Source organism: Pteropus vampyrus, unplaced genomic scaffold (genome assembly GCF_000151845.1).
Source record: "Pteropus vampyrus isolate Shadow unplaced genomic scaffold, Pvam_2.0 Scaffold49, whole genome shotgun sequence".
Classification (NCBI taxonomy): Eukaryota; Metazoa; Chordata; class Mammalia; order Chiroptera; family Pteropodidae; genus Pteropus; species Pteropus vampyrus.
This window is the reverse complement of record NW_011888830.1, coordinates 2,689,832-2,706,930: the sequence shown is the minus strand read 5'-3', so window position 1 is coordinate 2,706,930 and position 17,099 is coordinate 2,689,832. Positions and strand designations below refer to the sequence as shown.

General features: G+C 46.8%; 1 pseudogene; it reads right to left on the bottom strand.

Moving 5' to 3' along the window:
* Positions 1 to 594: 594 nt before the first annotated feature.
* On the bottom strand, positions 595 to 713 carry LOC111739307 (annotated as a pseudogene).
* Between the last annotated feature and the right edge of the window lie 16,386 nt (positions 714 to 17,099).

The window sequence follows — 17,099 nt, the reverse complement described above, 5'->3', positions numbered from 1 at the left end:
CACTGCAGGCCACCACGTGCCAGGCACTGTCCAGTACTTCATACACATTATCAAGCAACAGTCTCCCTTTCCTCCTGGGTGTCACCTCTCTCTGGTATACTTGGGAAGGTGTGATGGCAGTAAGAGATGGGCTGTCCCCATGTGGTCCACAGCTCCCTGTCTGACCTCTTCTCCATCTGGCCGTGCCTCCCTGCTCTGCCAGAGGCCACTCCTCTCTCCACTGCCGACCACAGCTTGGAGGAGCCCCCGGCTGCAGTCCCTGTGATGTAGCAGGGCTACTTTTCTAGAAGCCTTTGTGGCGGGGAGGTGAAAACTGAGCAGATCTCATCTCTCTTTGTGGCCCCATTCATTCCTCCACTCTGTAAAATCCCTATACTGTTAAACCAGTTCTGTCTGTTGGGGTGGGGTGCCTCTGACACTAAAAGATCAAAGCTAACTCAGAGTGGTTTCAACAATAAGAAGAACTTACTGGCTCTCATAAATGAAAGGCCCAAAGATGGGTGGGCTTTAGCCAAGGGTTGATCCAGCAGTTCAACATGCCACTAAGAAGACACTTCTGTTTGTTTGTTTGCTTTTATTTATTATTATTATTTATGCCTACAGCACCTGGTCTTCCTAGGTGGTCTTCCATCCAAGTACTAACCAGGCCCGACTCTGCTTAGCTTCGGAGATCAGACGAGATCGGGCATGTTCAGGGTGGCATGGCCGTAGACCATGGACCGTGGCTCCACTGGGGTGCAAACTCGGGACCTTCTGTGTGTAAAGCAGAAGTGCTAACCGCTACACAATGGAACCACTAAGACACTGCTGTTTAATTGCAGTATAATTGACATACAACATTATATTAATTTCAGGTATATGACATAATGATGTACATATTGCAAAAAACACACTTTCTTTCCATCTTTTGTCCCTGTTTGTTTTCCTGGTACTCGTTTCACGTCAGGGCTACCAGATGGCCAAAGACAAGCTCTTAAGATAAGCCGCCTCAGTCCCATAGAGCAGGACGATATCCTCCCGCATCTGGATCAGAAGTCCTGAGCCTCATTCTGATACAGATCGTCGTTGGTCACATGCCCATCTCTGAACCAGTCAGTGTGAGTGTGCCAGCTTGGTGGGGAGGGTGGGGCTATCTTAAAAAAAAAAAAAAGGACCCACTTATGGAGCTGGAGGGCGGTGGTACAATGTCTGACCCACCCAAACCACATGATTGGGCCACAGAGGGAGGCTGACACAGATGACTGGGGGTCAACTTTATCATCCACTGCACAAGTTACTAGATTGTGCTAAAGGGTGGAGAAAATAAAACATAATTATAGCATGAAGGGTAAATTGTATGTAAACAAAATATGCCTTGTCCTATGATCCAGGGACAAAGTCTTTCAAGAATACTCTCACTGTGGGCAGAATTATGGTCCCAAGGGAGGTTCCACACCCTAATTCCTGAGACTGTGAATATACTATTCCATCCACAAATGTTACCTTGCATGGCAAAAGAGACTTTGCGAATGTAATCGGCTGACCTTAAAAGAGAGAGATTTCTTGGATGACCCGGGTGGGCCCAGTATAATCACTGGAGCCCTTAGAAACAGGCAGAAGTTGGAGAAGGTGAAGCACGAGAAGGGTTCGCTGCACCTTTGCTAGCTTGCCGATGGAGAAGCCCACACAGAAGGAATGTGATTGACCTCTAGGTGCTCCAGAGTGGCCCTCAGCCCACAGTAAGCCAAGATCGAGGACTTCAGTCCTGCAGTGGCAGGGAACCGAATTCTGCCAACAATCTGAGTGATCCTGGAAGTGGATTCTTCCCCAGGGCCTCCGGAAGAGTCTTGATTTCGGCCTGTGAGACCCTATGCAGAGTGTTCAGCCAAGCCTGCCCGACTTCTGATTCATAGAATTATGAACGGGTGTTGTCTAAAGCCACTACATTTGTGGTAATTTGTTACACGGCAAGAAAATACTATGGATACAGTGAAGCAGGTCATCGTGTTAGCCAGGGTTCACCAGAGAAACAGAACCAATGGGATATATAGAGATATAGAGACGTCCGTGATGAAGAATGGGCTCACCTGACTGGGGAGGCTGGGAACTTCCACAGTCTGCCATCTATAAGCTGGAGACCCAGGAGGGTAGTGGTGTGGTTCCAGTCCAAACCCAAAGGCCCATGAACCAGGAGCACTGGCATCTGCAAGCAGGAGATGAATGTCCTAGCTCAGGCTGAGAGCAAATTCACCCTCTTCTGCCTCTTTGTTCTCTGCAGGCCCTGGACAGACTGGGTGAGGCCCGCTCACTTTACTCCGTCTGATCCAAATGGTAATGTCTCTCAGAAGCGCCCTCACAGAATTACCCAGAAATAATGTTTTACCAGCACTCTGGGCACCCCTAGGCTTAGTCAAGTTGACACATAAAGTTAATCATTGTAGCCCTATTATTATCCCATTTTACAAGTGAAGAAAGCAAGGCACAGAGAAGTTGAGTGAAGTTGCAAAAGGCGGCGCAGCCAGGAGGTGACACGCTGGGCTCTCAAAACCAGGCAGCCTGGCCCCAGACGCTGTGCTGGTAACCATTCTACCATGTGGGTCCTGGGTAGCGGACATCTAACCCAGGGTTTCGGAGCATGCCTCACAGCTCTCACTCGCCAACACTGGATGCTGCATTCAAAGGTGAGGCTCGCTCTTCATTTCCAGGACAGACAGCCTCTGAGGCCTTTACGATGGAGTCTCTCCTCGTTCCCTTTAGCACACTTGGATTGCAGAAACTAATTCAATCTGTTTTTGCCACCTGATATAAGAGGAGAATAATAGTAGTAACCTACATCTACTCTTCTCTCTGCAAACCAGGCTCTGTGCGCTCTGCGCCAGCTGCCTTTTGCAAACACGGTTTGGTTCCATCTGTACAGTAGTCCTCTGAGATGGACAAGGAAGCTTCTCAATGCACAGGTGAATAAACTCAGGCTCAGAGAGGCCCAGTGATCTATCCAAGGTAATGAGCCATTAAGCAGCAGAGCTGTGCCCCAAACACAAAAGCCTGAGCCATCACACCATCCACCAGCCAGTTTGAAAGGGTGATGACAGTCGAACTGGGCCTGGCAGCTTCCAGATGTGACAGGGTCCTGACAGGAAAATTAAAGAAGGTGTTTGGTGACAGGTGAGAGTAGGACCTGGCTCTACACTGGGGACTCGGGAAAAGCTGGACACAAAGAATGTCATTTCTTTGCAGTATGAAGTGGCTGGCACAACACTCTCTTACAGGCCTTCAGTAAGTCAAGTGCTGGGTTCACGGAATGACGTCTGGGGAGGGGATGTGGGGACACGTCACACTTATCCCACTTATAAAAGCTCAGAGTCCTGGGCTCTACCTCAGATCTGTCAAACTAGAAACTGTGTGGATATAACTGGTAGCTCCATTTTTAACAAGCCCCCAGGTACAGTGAAGTTTAAGCCTTACTGTTAAGGGTTGACCTGCATCTCCCTAAAATTTGTATGTTGGAACTCTAACTCCCAGTACCTCAAAATGGGATCTTATCTGAAGGCAGAGTCTTTACAGAGGTAATCGGCTCGGCGAGGTCATTGGAGTGGGCCCTAATCCAGTACGGCTGGTGTCCTTATAGAAAGAGGAAGTTTGGACATGAAGATGTGCACAGAGGGAGGACAATGTGAAGACACAGGGAGGAGATGGCCAGCGGGAGCCAAGGACAGAGGCCTGGGTCACATTTCCCTCACAGCCTCAGAAAGAACCAACCCTGCCTGCACCTTGATCTCAGACTGGTGGCCTCCAGAGCTGGGAGACAATAAACATCTGTTGTTTAAGCTGCTAGGTTTGTGGCACTTTGTTACAGAGGCCCTGGCAAACGAATACAATGGCTGCATGGAGAGAAAGACTTTTACGATACATACATCGGGATACATACATCGGCTGTGGGGCTGGGGCGGGGCACGGGGAATGGACCAGGGCACGACTCAGAGGAACATGGGAATAGTGCTCCATTTTCCGGGGAGCGGGGAGGAGCTTCTCACACAAAGTTCTTCGAGTGAAGTAATCTGAGAGCAGCAGAAAAAGCAGAGTCTGTTTTCTGGGACAAGGAGGGAGAGATGGAACAAAAGAATCTAGCTGGATGCGCTGAAGAAGTGGGGGAGAGAGGGAAACAGGGGTCCCGGGAGATAATAGCTTTTGTTCATTATTTTTTCTTAACTTCCAGGCCGATGCCACAGGAGGCCTTCTTTTCTCAACCTGCAGGAGTTTGAAAAATAGGACTCTATTGGCACTCTGCACAAGCATGTTACTTTATAAAACAAATGCTCCTCTAAAAGTCTCCTGTTTGGGGTGTCTGCGGGGTTCTTCAGGATTCCAGACCGCTGTTCCCACTCCAGGGTCTCTGTGCTCCCAGAACTGGGCAGAGCCGGCCCAACTACTGGGCAGTCTCTGGCCTCTCCAGTGTCCATCAGAGCCCTCTGTCCCCACCAGAGTTCTTTAGGCTTGATGTCCCTGGAAATCCTGCCTTTGCAAGAAGAAAGAAGACGGGGTGAGAGCAGGAGAAGTCCAACTTCCCCTCTGAACTCAGGGCAGGGCCTGTACCCCCACAGCAGCTGGTCAGTAAATGCATACTGACATGAGGCGCCAGGGAGTACACAGCCTCTGGACCGGGTCACCTCTAGCTTTAGGAAGGCCACCACACCACACTTTTCTATCTCATCCTCCTTGGAGCTGAATTCTTTCCCTTCCAGTCTAAAAATTCCCCTGTTTACAATTAGCTTGACTTCCCTTGTCTCTCCACCCTAAGAAATTGAGATGCGTTCATGGCATGCCACAGCTGGAAGGCATCTTTTGAATCATGTTGTCTGCCGTAATTTTATTGATAAGAAAAATGAGGCTCTTGAAGTGAGGGGCATTGTCTCTGAGACAAATAATGGCAGCAAGGCAAGCAGAGCCCAGTCCCGCACCCTCCCAGGAATCTCCATACACCAAGCCTAATCCCAGCCCCACAGGCACTGGAGGGCGGGAAGGGCGCCAAGCAGGAGTTCCTAGGTCAGGTTTGTTTTCAAAGGCTGCGAAGAAGCCCAACCCTTTTGCCCGGGGGACTGTGCAAAACTGTCCTCCTGCCTAAAATGCTCTGCACCCACCACTTGTCACCTAGTGCACATCTTTTCCTTCAGCTCTTATCTTGAGCATCATTTCCCCCCACCCCAAAAGCCATTCCTGATCCCCCACACTTCACTGGGACCTGATGATAAACGCTCTCTCCACACCCAGCTTTTCTCCTGTCGTACTTGTCACAGATATTGCATTCTTAGTGGCTAGTTAGCTGTTTAAGTTCTGTCTACTGCTAGCATCTAGAATTCACAAGGATGAGAGCCACATCTTTCTCGGCCCGACGCTCCCGGCACCTCGCACACCATACACACAGTAGGTAGCTTGTAGATTATGTGCTGACTTGATGGCTGAATTAGCAAATTAAGGACTCTGAGAAATTCTGCAACTGAGCGGCCTAGATTACTTTGCTTTCAGGTAGCATTTCCCAGACCTATTGGGCTGTGGAACTCCTTACTGGAGGAATGATCACAATCGGAGGAACTAGACCTACCCGTGTTGTAAGGACACACTTTGGGGAATATTGAGCTAGGCTGTACACAGACAGCCCAAAATAAGGGTTCTGATGCTCCCTGTAGCCTGCCTCAGAAAGAATATTTCTAGTACAGGCTACAACATGGATGAAACTCAAGGACATTATACTAAGTGAAATCACCAGTCACACAAAGACATAAGCCAGTCACCAAAGAACAAACACTGCACAATTCCACATATCGGAAAGGTCAAGAGTAGTTAGATTCACAGGGACAGAAAGTAGAATGGCGGTTCCAGGGGCTGGCGGGAGGGGCAAAGGGGAATTTCTGTTTACTGGGTGCAGAGTTTCAGTTTTGCAAGCCGAAAAAGTTCTGGAGATCTGTTTCACAACAGTGTGAATATACTCGACACTACTGAACTGTACACTTAAAAGCGGTTAAGATGGTAAATTTTATGTCACATGTCTTTTACCACAGTAAAGAAATGCATAAAAAAAAAAATTAGGGGGTTAAACTGAAAGTGCTTCATAAACTATAAAGTACTATGCACATTTAAGGTTTTAGGACAGCCCTACCTCTAGTCAGAGGACAGTGCCTGCTGTATAGTAGGTGCTCAATAAATATTCGATTGAGTGAATAATCTTTATTATCATTCTTCTTACACATAGTGGGAGGGAAACGGTCAGTAGAGCAGGGGAAAGAAGCAGCAGAACCTCACCGGTGAACAGACAGATAAGACTGTCAGATATAGGACTGTCAGATATAGGACTGTCAGATATAGGACTCCGTGATCACCCAAATCAGAGCATCTGGGAAAAAAGCTGTTCTCCGTGTAATGAGGTGTTGGCAGCATGGCTGATTCCTAACAGAGGCCCTTCTGAATTCTGCAGTCACACCCTCTCCCCACCCCACCTTCTCTGTAAGGACAGGGGTAGTAAGTAGGAGGGATTCTGAGACCCCAGGAAAGAAAGGCAGGTGTGGGGCAGAGGGGGCTGCTCGTGCAACCTCGTGCCAATTCTGGATGGCCAGGCTGCACTCTGAATTATGTCTGGGGAGACCCTGGGAGCATCTGAGAACTCAGAACATAACTAGAATCCAGAGTCTTTTATCTTCTTCGCATCCAGACCCCTTCTTTGCAGTGGGCGGAATTCCGTGTACCCAGCATAGCTCAAGCAGAATAACCAGCCTGCGAGGGTTATCCTTCCTGGAAGGGACGCATTTACTGTATTTAGCACCTCTGAGCCCTCTCTCGGCCACCCAGCCCTTTCTGGCCCACCTTGGCATCACTCCATGGATGTGCAGGAGGTTTTTTTGTTTGTTTGTTTTTGTTTTTGCAGTTTGCATGACAGTATCTCTGGCATCAAATCACTCTAAACATCACCGTATGTTTTCTTTCCCAATGAAAAGGGCCCTCGAAAACCACAAAATCCTAGCTATATTTGTTTAATACATCTGTTATTTCCGGCCTCCACGGGCACCCAGCTGCTCTGCTTTCCCCGGGGGCAGCACCTCTGAGAGGTCTGCAACGGGAAGGGTCTGAGCTTCCGGAACTGGAGGTAAGGAGGGCTGCATTATGCACCGCACACGTACGAAGTCACATGGAGCAGGCGTCCAAGTTGCATGAAGCCCAAGCCAGGAGGAGAGTTGTTTGAACTCCTACCCCTCTGAGTGTACAAACACTAGCAAACGGAAAGCCTGGGTAGGCATGGAAATCAGATAAAAGGCTCCCCACGCACTCACACATTTCTGACAATTTACAAATCAACATCCACACACGCCTTGCAAAGAATCTGTCAGACTCCAACCACACCCGAGGAAAAGGCAGCCCCCACAGTTCCACGAAAAGGATGATATTCGGGGGTTCAGCATGGGCTAAGGCTTGGGCACCCCACGCCTGTCCCTTAACCTTCCTGGACCTTCTTTACCCCCACTCGGAACTTTCCTAAGAGTCACAGAATGCGTTACACGTCTGTTAGCGGATGCGGTGGAGGAGGAATTTATGGATGTCCCTGAAAGACTTTAAGTACCTGGTTGGAAAAAATTCCTGCTGCGTTTCCGGGAGGGCAGCTTCGGAGGGAGGAGTTTTAGGAAGTAGAGAGGCAAAAGCGATGCTGCGACAGCGGCTCACGTCCCAGTATCTAAACGGCACGTGTAGACATTTCCCTCTGACATAACGACCTTGTGGCCTCATACTGGGAAGTCTGGGAAGCTTTTCCGGTGACCCAGACAGGCTGCAAGGCCAGCCTCAGCCCAACACCCAGCTCCAGGCCCGTGATCGTGAAAGGCAGCCCGAGGGCCAAACTCAACTGGAAATCTGGGCTCCGTCCCCCATGTCCCCCATGCAAATTTGCCTTAAAATTCACCCAAGCCACAGGAGTGACAACTTTGCATCACAGATGTGCCCTAGACCAAGAAACACCTCTGAAGGGGGGTGGAGTAGAAGCTGCATTTGGCCCCAAATAAAGAACTGTCCTTTCATAAATGGAGCGGGCATGGCAGGGAGTGGCCAGCTGGCGCTGGGGAACGAGGAGGGAACACTGCGCTCCATACCCCGCCCGGCAAGGAGGCTGAGGGGCCGCCTTTGTGTCAGGCCTCCCCACTGGGCCCCATGCCCACCCCAGCCACAGCACGGCTGACCACACGCCAGAGACCAGTAGGAGCCAAAAGACTGTGCAGGACCTTGACCCAACTGACCTCACAGCAGAATGCCCTCTCCGTGTTGACACAAAAGATGAGCCAAGGCCTCTGCCTGACACAGCGTGTCCAATCTCAGAGAGAGAGAAAGAGAAAGGGGGCAGGAAGGAACGGACAGAAGAGGGAAAACATACTCAGCATAACTTTTCTTTCTCCAATTGGTTTGGGAAGGGGGCGGTTGGAAGCAACAAATGATGATTGGACAGAGAAGTAATGGATGTCACCCAGTTTAGAAAAGGGAAAAGCACCAGCTGAAACCAAAGAGGTGTATCAGTTGTGGAGGAAACAGTCTGTAGGGTCCCATCAAAGTGGAGAGGAGGCCAAGAGGAGCCAACTAGAGGGGGCGAAGGGTCAAGACCTTCAGCGGTGTGCCTGCACCCCGCCCCACAGAGACAGAAAGCGAGTGCCCACTGGAGCTGCAGGGGGAGGGGGGGGAGGAACTAGTGGGGGAGCGGGGAGACACTGGAATTTCCTACCAGGCAGATTTTCCCTATTTAGGGAAAGCTACTCTAGGCCCGGGAGCGAGCGGTGTAAAGCTAATGTGTGTCTCCTCATTCTTGGGGAGCCTATGAGGTAACCTGAACGGGATGCGGTTTGCTGAGAAGCTGACTTTTCACTTTGGTGGTATGGGGTCATCCATGTCATCACAAATGGCAGGATTTCCTTCTTTTAAGACTGAATAATATGCTAAGTGAAGTAAACCAGACACGGAAGGGCAAATGCTCCGTGATGCTGCTTATACGTGGAATCCAAGAGTCACGCTCAGAAGCAGAGACTGGAATGGTGGTTGCCAGGGGCTGGGAAAGTGGCAAGGAGGAGGGGCTGGTCAGAGGAAACCAACTTTCAGTTACGCAAGACGAGCAAGTTCTGGCAATCCGCTCCGCGGCACAGTGCTACACTACCTAAAAGCTTGCCGTGAGGACAGAGCTTGTGTTTGGTATTCTTAATTCCTATGAGGGTAAATCTTAGTTGCATGTCCCCTCAAGACGCCCCCTCAGGACACCGGGGTATCTACATTAGAGTCTCACTCGGTTTTCTGCTATCTAAATGTTATTTTTATGTCTTTTTTTAAATGGGAAATGTTACTCTTGCATCATCGTGATTCTTCCCAACTCTTGTTTATTTGGCAAAGCTTCTTGACATTGGTAAGCAACCGGAATGGGTGGGTTAAGACGCTGATCCCTTCTGCCCTTAGGTGGCCAGGTGGAGCCTGAGGCAGACAGTCACCCTGGGTGGGTGGCCAGTGGCATTGCCCAGTATGCTCTACAAATGTGGTACATATTACTGTTTTCTAAGAGTCCACAAAATGGGGAAGGCCGGAAGCCCTGCCTTATGGTTTAAGATTTGCCGAATCCTCTGGGCTTTGCCTTTTAGCATCCAGAGTCAGACTTTTAGAACTCTGAAACCCTTTCGCTTTCGAAAACCGCTCAGCTTTTGCAAATGAAATGGGCTTTTAAGTCGTGAGCAACAACCATGAGTTTACAAGTGGTTTGAGCCTCCACCGAGTGCTTGTTTGTCTCTGGGCTATGCTGTGATGTCCTTCTGCTGAAGCATACGTATGTTCCCAAGGCAATGAAAGACGCAAGAGGTAGGGCAGACAAGGCCCACCCTCTTTGACTGTGTCCTTTGATTCAATCACACAGGAAAGGCGTCACCCTCCCAGAGGGCTGAGAAGGTATACTTTTTGACCCTGGAACCCCGCCCTTCCAAGACAAAGCCTGCCTCCTTAGGCACTGCAGCCAAACTGTGATGAGCCAGTCTTCCAGGGGAAAATAAAAAGAGAGAAGCACTCGGGGTGCCATCAAGAGATCAGAAAAGAGAATTAAGCTCTGCACAGCAGGGTAGCATTTAGCAGGAAGGGAACTGTTTTTAGGAAGCGCCAGTCCTGATTCACTCCCCCTGGCCCACGATGCGTGCTATTTGAGGTCAGTTGCTCAGCCTTTCTGTGTCCCAGTTTCCTCTTCTGCAGAGCAGGCACTAATCATACCACAGCATGTGATGTGGGAATGGATGAATAATCAGGGCCTCCCACGAGGCAGGGATGCTGTGGAATGTGAAGTCAGGAGCAGAGGTGATGAGCACCCATCCTTGGGAAGGGCGGGGAGAGAGCTCGAAAATACCCAGTTTCAGCGCTGGCTGTAGAAATTCGCTTAAAAGGAGGGAGGGTCTGTCCTTGAAGGACAGGCTTTTGACAAAAAGGAGGGGAGACAGAGCTCAGTAAGTTTCTATAATTCATGAAAGGTCTCTCTCTCTCTCTCATGCAAAGTTCCCCTCGATGTCTGTGAGGAAGAAAATGAAGCCTTAGCTTGCTTTAGACTGACTGGGGACCCTAAAGTGATGTGTTTGGAAGGGTCTTCGCACATCTTCTGGTTTCACAGTCTTCAGTGTCTGAAGAAAGAGTTCTACTGATTTAAAACGAAAAATGAATTTTGGGTAGAACCCATATATCAGACAGATGTGAATGGAGCTGTTTAGGCCGACAGCGAGGTTGGGACTGTCCCAGGGTCTCAGGGGCAGCCACCACGTTTTTCCAATCCATAGTCCCAAGGACTCTCCTCAGAACCCCCAGGGCTTCTCATGTGCAGTTTGAAAACATCCTGACCAAGGTTCTCTCCTTGACCAAACTCTACTCAAGCTCTCCTGAACTCTTTTTCAACCAGGCCTCAAGGTTTGGATTTCTGTATTCATCTCTGCATTGTCCAGTTTTATTAAGAAACCTGCTAAATTGGTTTAGCTAGAATCTCTCAACTTCCATATCGGATCACTCTCAATATCTGATCAGGTTCCTCATCATCCATGCGCCACCCCCTCATCCCCCAGGTGATGGCTATCACCTGGCCTGCCTTCAGCAGGAATCCTGTTAGGGTGGTTTAGCCAGAATCCCCTAGCCCGGATCCACCAACCCCGACCTGGTCCTACTTGCCCAGGCTATATTCAGAATTGAGCTTGGTTCTATACTGAGGTCTCTTTCTCCTATTGCAATAGTCCTAAATAAAATATGTTTTCACTATTTTAACTACAGTCCAGCTCTGATTTTTCTTTAACAATCCCAATTAGCTTGACTCTCTCATTTGATAGATGAGCAGAGGAGTCTAGAGAGAGGATATTACTAGAACCTGAATGTCTTGATTCCACACCCAGCCCATTTCCCTTTATACCACACCAAGAATGGGGGAAGCCCTTGATAAGAGTGTAAAGGAAGTGGTGATGGCAGGGACTCAAGGCAGGGAGGCAGGGGGAAGACAGAATGCAGAAAGATGGATATAAGCAACACTTTTGGAAGAAAAACCCAAGAGGGCATATCTGACTGAAGGAGGTCAGAGGCAGTTCTTTCACATGTAAAAGACAGTGCAGACAAAAGGAAAGAGACCCCTTTCTGACATTTGAGACCCCTTTCTGACATTTGAGACCCCTTTCTGACATTTAAGGGAGATGATGCTATGTTCTCCTTCAGTCCCTTGGGCAAGAAGACCACATCTCTTGTGTTACATAGGGACATGAATTACTGAGATCACCTAATTACTGAAATAGCCATTTTGTAAAATGTTGTTTCTTAAATCAATGAAAACCTCATCTCAGAGTTACAACATTTGGGTCGTTCTCTGGAATTTTTGCTAATCAGTCTGTGAACCATCTGGAATGGTTAAACAATACAGTAAAGTTGTAGTGATTCTCAATATTCTGTTCCACCTCTGCCCATCCCCGTCTCTGCCACAGGGACGATAGGGATGCAGAGGAAATCTTTAAAATACCTGAAAAATTGTTCATTTTACAAAGTTGTATGTATCTGTACAATGTAAGACATCCAGTGGATATTTTAATCTTTGGGGAACAAATTCAACCATATCGATACGTGATCTCTAAGCCTGATTCAAGTTCACACCCTTTCTCTTTAAAATACCTAGGAGCAGAAGAACAATGTTTCTGGAGGACGGTTTGTCAATGGGTACCAGAGGCCATCAAACATGTTCATATTCTTTGATCCAGCAATTCTGCTCCTAGGAATCCATCCTAGAGAAATATCAGAGATGTATACAGAAATTTATGCAAAAGGTTGTTCACCGTGGTGTTATTCATAATTTTAAAAATTAGGAACAATTTAAATGATTGTCAAGAGAGATTGGTTAAATAAATTATGGTAGAGCTATAGGATAAAATAGCATGATTATTAAAGTCATTTGCAAGAGAATATTCAGTGTCACGGGAGTATTTATAAATTACTAGGGGAAAATGCAGGTTGTAAAACGTGACACTATATTATTCCAAATTTATATCTCATGTTATAAAATATACACATTTAGAAAATATATGTAACTTAGATATGAATTGGGCCCTCTCTGCTTCTCAAGACCTAGTGATAATTGGCTCAGTCTCTCTTCACCACTCCCATGGATTGTGGAAGTTCAAAGCCTTCCCTGAGAAACCTTGCGATTTCTAAGTCGGAGGGTGAGGGGGAAGACACTTGTGTTATCATGACTACACCACGTTGGCTCAGATGTGAAGCTCCGCCCCATCTTTAATTTATATAGAATACCATTACATGCTGGTACCCGCACGCACTGATACACAACAACAGCAGCACAAGCACCTGGGAATGTGGAGGATGGGAAAAAAGGAGTGTGTACTTGTAAACCACTTTAAACTGCATCTTCAAATTCTGCCAATGTATTCAGCTTATTCAAGTTTATGCAAATAAATACGTGCGTACATTACAAAATGTAAAAAAGCATTGTGACGAGGAATCAGGAAAGCAATGGTTCAACACATGCAAGTCCAGACACCCAAAGTGCTCCAGGTAGCAGTGTGTGTGGCTACTGTTGTGTAGACATCCCTGCATTAATTCTAATTAATGCTTTGCACATTTAGGCCAATAGTGAAATAAAATCAGTTTTGCCCAGGTGACAGAGCTCTCCAAGCCCATTTCCCACAAAATGTCCTAACATTAAGAATGGAAAGGATTTCATTCAAAAATAGAAATAAAATTCTGGTACAATTCTGGTATTTGCCACCAATACACGTGTTAGGAAGAAAGAATAGCAGAGTTTTTTTAGTGCATGTAAGATAGGACCTCAGAACACTCCACATACTTTCAGGAAAAAAATCAAAGGCTCTGATAGGGGGGTGTGTGTTCCTGACTTATGCTTCCGCATTGTCTTATCTAAACATCAATTTCTCCACAAAAGGGAAAAGGGCTTGAAAGGGAGCCCCTCCCTTGCACACAGCCTGTCTTAGCCTGCTCGAGTGGCCATGACAAAATACCACAAACGGAGGGAGCTTGAACGACAGAGATTTATTTTCTCACAGTTCTGGAGTCTGCAGGTTAGAGATCGGGGTACAGCACGGTCAAGTTCCTGGTCAGGGCCCGCTCCCTGGCTTGTCCACAGCCGCCTTCACTGTGTCCTCATATGGTGGAGAGAGAGCTCTGCTCTCTCTTCCTCTTCTTATAAGGGCACTTTTCCCACCATAGGAGCCCCTCCCCCGTCACCTCATCTAAACACCTAATCACCTTCCAAAGCCTCCATCTCCAAATACCATCGTGTTGGGAATTAGGGCTTCAACATATGCATTTTGAGGGAACACATTTCAGTCCCTAGCACAACTCCCAGCCCTTCTTCATTTGGGGCCCATGATATCACTGTTAATACCTGTCGTCTGTGATCATAGTTGGAGCCCCTCATTCAGAGAAAGCAGGTGTTGTGTCTTGTCTCTCTGACCAGGTACATACAGTCTCTGGATCTGATTTACTAACTCTCTTACTTTGCCTACTAAATAATCCATTACTGTTCTCTCTTGTCACCCTCACCTGGTCAATATGACCAGTGACACGGAATTCAAAAGGAGCCCCATCATCTTTACAATAATTTAGAAATAATCTAAGTAGTGCGGTCCATGTCGTTTTGCTTGCTTAGGGCGCCCCCACATGTCTTTGAAGGGAACTACCATTTAAGTTCTTTGAAAAATCATAATCACTTTGAATCAATCATTCGTAACAATTTTTGTCTTCACTGAGCACCTGCTGTAGCTGAAGCTTCAAGGTGGCGATACAAAAGTGATTAGAACATCGATCTTGCCCTGAAGAAACTTGCGGTTTAGTAGAGAAGATCAGACAGGCAGAAAGAAATTTTGAAAAGAGAAGCAGAAAATCCCTTTAATTGCTCCAGAGAGTGCTATGGAAGTCTGGAAGGAGGCAAAATTAATTCCAGCTGGGGGTACCTGAAAGGCTTCATGGAATATGAGGTATCTGATATGGGCCTTGAAGACTGGGTATGATTTAGGGCCAGTAATTCATCGGTTCTTTTGTGAAATCTTTTAAGCTGTGGTAAAATAAAGCCATCAAGGCAGAAAAGTGCAGGACTTATGGGAGTTTTATGTTGTGGAGACATGAATTTGTGAAGGGCAATGATGTGGATTAAGATCAAACAAACCTGATGTCAACCGTAATGGAAAAATAAAATATAAAAATAAACAAATATTTTTAAAAGATCAAACTTGAATTTCTCTGGGTGACACAGTGGGAGCCAGAGAAGGTACTTGAGCAGAGGAGAGAAGTTCAGTTATGCTTTGATTTATTCAACAGCCTCATTCAACAAATATTAGTGTGTCTACCTGTGCCAGGCACAAGGCACTGGGTACATGGTGGTGAGAAAAATATACATAGGCCCTGCTCTCACAAAGCTTATAGTATGGAGAGATAATAAAGAAGTATTCATATGAATAAATACCTGATTAAAGATTACGATAAGGCAGATGAAGAACAAGATTCTGTATGGGACTAATGAGGGGCTAGAACTTAAATGAAATTGAGGTTCAGGGAAGTCCTCTTTGAGAAAATGCTATTAGAACTGAGACCTGAAGGATGCACGAAGATGGCCAGGTAAAGGTTTGAGAAATGAACCTTCCACGCTTGTGTCAAGGCCTAAAGAGGAGAAGAATTTTCTGAGCTCAAGAGACTGGAAAAAGGCTGACGTGAGTGGAGGGTAGGAGCAAGGGAGAGGGCGGCTGGAGGTGGCACCAAGGGAAATGGGCACTAGTTCATGCTGACCTTGCATGTCATGGCATGAGCCTGGATTTTAGGTGCCACAGAGAACTGGTGGGCAACTGGACCACGTCCACATGTATAAACACCTCGCTGGTACAGTGTGAAGAATGCACCAGAAGGAAGTATGGATGGCTCTGGGACACTAATTAGGAGGTTTCTGCAGTTGCCAGGGGAGACAGTCACGGCTGCAAAGAGGCAGTTGTCAGTGGGGGTGGAGAAGAGGGCTCCCAGGAGGCTAATCTGGCCACAATCCAGTATGGATATCCAGGGAAAAGGCTAGAGGTGGTGGGTGGGGGCATATTAGGAGGCCGCTGCAATTGAGGGCCATCGTAATGGGGTGTGAGAGTGAAGCATGAGAGAGGAGGGTGGTCAGTACATAGTTTGGACAAACCTCACCCAAACTCCCAAGATGGGGAAGCCCCAGTGTAAGGGGAAAGTAAGGGTAAGAAAGGCATTCGAGGAGATGGGAAAGCTTTGAACCTGTGTAGGAATGAAAGGAAGATGTGTGATCAAGGGAGGGCAGAGGATGAGTTTGGATTGGGATCTCTCAGCTTTGGGAAGCAAAGACGATACCTGATTGGAGATGTCCAGGAAGGAGTGAGAAACGAGGCCAGAAACAAACGGTGGTATAATTAGACTGTGACTCCCTAACTTCTGACCAAGCTAAGTTCCATTTGGAGAGGGGAGAGCAGTGACGGTGGGGGCACAGTGGTGGTGTCACAGTGTGGGGGTGAGGGGTTGATCAGAGAGACAACATGAAGGCACCCAGAGCCCGAGGGAGCGCCGCTAAGAGAGAAACTCGGAAATTCACATGGAAGTCACCAAAAATAACTACCACTTATTCTGAAATTGTATTACATTATGTTATATAAAAATAATAGCAGCTCAAAATGGATTTAAAACTTGAATGTAAGACTTGAAACCATAAGAAGAAAACGCAGGTGGTCAAACTCCTTGACATTGGTCTTGACAATTATTTTTTTAGGTTTGACACCAAAAGCAAAGGCAATAAAAGCAAAATAAATGGGTGGGACTATATCAAACTAAAAAGCTTCTGCACAAGAAAGAAAACCATCAATGAATTGAAAAGGCAACCTACCAAATGGGAGAAAATATTTGCAAATCATATGTCTAATCAGGGGTTAACATCTCAAATATATAAAGAACTCATATAACTCAATAGCAAAAAAAAAATCTGATTATAAAATGGGTAGCAGATCTGAATAGATATTTTTCCAAAAAACACACACAGATGGCCAACAGACATAGGAAAAGATGCTCAACATCGCCAATCATCAGGGAAATGCAAATCAAAACCACAATGAGATATCACCTCACACCTGTCAGAATGGCCATCACCAAAAATACAGGAAATAAGAAATGCTGGTGAAGGAGTCGAGAAAAGAGAACCCTTGTGCACTTTTGGGGGGAATGTAAATTGGCGTAGCCGCTGTGGAAAACAGTATAGTTTCCTCAAAAGATTAAAAATCGAACTACCATATGACCCAGCAAGTCCACCTCTAGGTATTCATCAAAAGGAAAATAAAACACTAACTCGAGAAGACATATGCATCCCCATGTTGACTGCAGCATTATTTACAATAGCCAAGACATGGAAACAATCTGGGTATCCATCGGTAGACGAATGAAGAAAATATATAACAAAATGTGTAATGAAATATTATTCAGCCATAAAAAAGAAAAGAATCTTGCTTTTGCAACAGGGATGGACCGTGAGAGCATTATGCTAAGTGAAATAAGAGAGAGAAAGACACAAAGACTGTATCATCTCACTTGCATATGGAATC